Genomic DNA, 1,875 nt, shown 5'->3' on the forward strand with positions numbered 1-1,875 from the left:
AATGTCGCTTAACATGAGGTCGGAAGCTCCTCACAGTGTCCTCCATACCTGTCAGCCTTCGAGTAAGTACGAAGTAGATACAGGCACAGGAAAGCAAATACCTGGGTAATCCACATAGTTTGGAGTGGCTGTTATCGCATCGCTGGGAACAGCACAAATGAGTATGCGGATCTCGTCGTCCCTGAGTTTGTACACCATCTCCGTGAGCTGTATATCCCAGCAGAGTTGACGTATTGTAGATCTGGACCTCGGTTGTTTTTCCCAACCAGCAAAGTAGAGGAGCTTCTTTCGATATTTGCAAATTGGGGTGTGAAATGACAGGATAGGGAAAGAGGTTTACAGCATCTTCACCTAGCTATCAGAAGAGTTGTATGATCAGAGGGATAAATCAATGGCGTAGATTAACAACATTACTCACTGAGTGCTGTAGTTGAATATGGATGGTGATATTAGATTGCTGCTTTGCAGCATCTGCTGTTTGCCGCTGCTGAGCCCAGTTTGACTGGCTGACCTGAATATCAGGCGGGAGATAGCCTGGCATATGTGCATGTAGGTGCATAGGCTGTGAGTATCCTGCTGTGTCACCAAAAGTTGTCATTAAAGCAGAGCCTGTTGACACTGCAGCGGCAGCCGGTGCAGAATCCAAGAGCAACAGAGCACTCGTCAGAGGTGCTGGCCCGATAAGATTGCCACATGGGAGCTTATGCCCCTGAACGGTACACGGCACATGGGTAGGAATAGCCTGATCTCTTGCATGACGTGCAGCACCAATACAACATGCCTTGCACATAGCATGCTTGCACTGAAGATTTTGAGCTGAACTTGTGCATGCTGAGCAAGGCTCACTGCCTGGGTGAGCACACCCTGTAACATGTGATTAGAAGTGCTGTAATCAAAGCGGGTAAATGCAGGACTTACTGCAACTTAACATGGTCTCCTAGCTTCTACGTCGCAGGTGCCCAGGCTCTTACACAACGAGTCCAATCTGAGGGTTAAGTCATGTTAACAACAATGATACATGCATGTTATGCAGCCATAGACGTACCGGATTGAAGCTAATATCGTGATAATGTTGCCTGCTGGAGTGGTGACTCTGCCACGTGGCACAAGTACTGCAAGAAGCCAAGCAATGGGCACAATGAATTGAATAGACGGCACAGATGTATGCACCACAGAGACACGAGCGGCAGTGTAAGTCAAAAGGGCAAATGGCTAGAACATCTGACAGTGAGTTGTCGATGACTGTGGGAATGCACACAACAGCTGTGTGGCACAGCGGTAGATGCGAGGACGTCGGACATTGGGCTTGTTGAACTTTGTATACCGTATATATATGGAAATATCACACGCTCGTTACCTATTATGTATAGATTCTCTCACATGTTCTATTCTTGTGTTCTTCCTTGCGATCTTCTATCTTTCCTGATTGATATTACCGCTTTAGGCACATTCTTTTGTTCCCTTTATGGAAATGCTTCCCTCGAGCTCCCTCACATATACCAGGAGCTCTCCCTCCGCATCTCCTCAGTCTTTTCCCTTATACTTGACTGAGGAGTGAGTCTGCCATGTCCCTTCATGTCCCTTATGTCCTAACGTACTTATGATGCCTCTGTAGTCATATATTAGGTACTACATGCGTAACTCAGTCTTTTCCCTTATACTTGACTGAGGATCATATATTAGGGAATTATCGCTCTTGCCTTCAGATCCAGAAGTTCATCAGGTTATGAGCCCTGAGCTCTCGTAACTCTGAATCTCGATCGACTTTGCGCGCATCTTTGCTGGCTGCAACTTGCCGTCTAGCTTCTTTTCTCGATCGTTCCTATCCCTTCCTAGCCTTGGCTGTGTGACAGCCTGAGGTCTAGTGTGGCTCGT

This window comes from Punctularia strigosozonata, assembly GCF_000264995.1.
Source record: "Punctularia strigosozonata HHB-11173 SS5 unplaced genomic scaffold PUNSTscaffold_6, whole genome shotgun sequence".
NCBI lineage: Eukaryota > Fungi > Basidiomycota > Agaricomycetes > Corticiales > Punctulariaceae > Punctularia > Punctularia strigosozonata.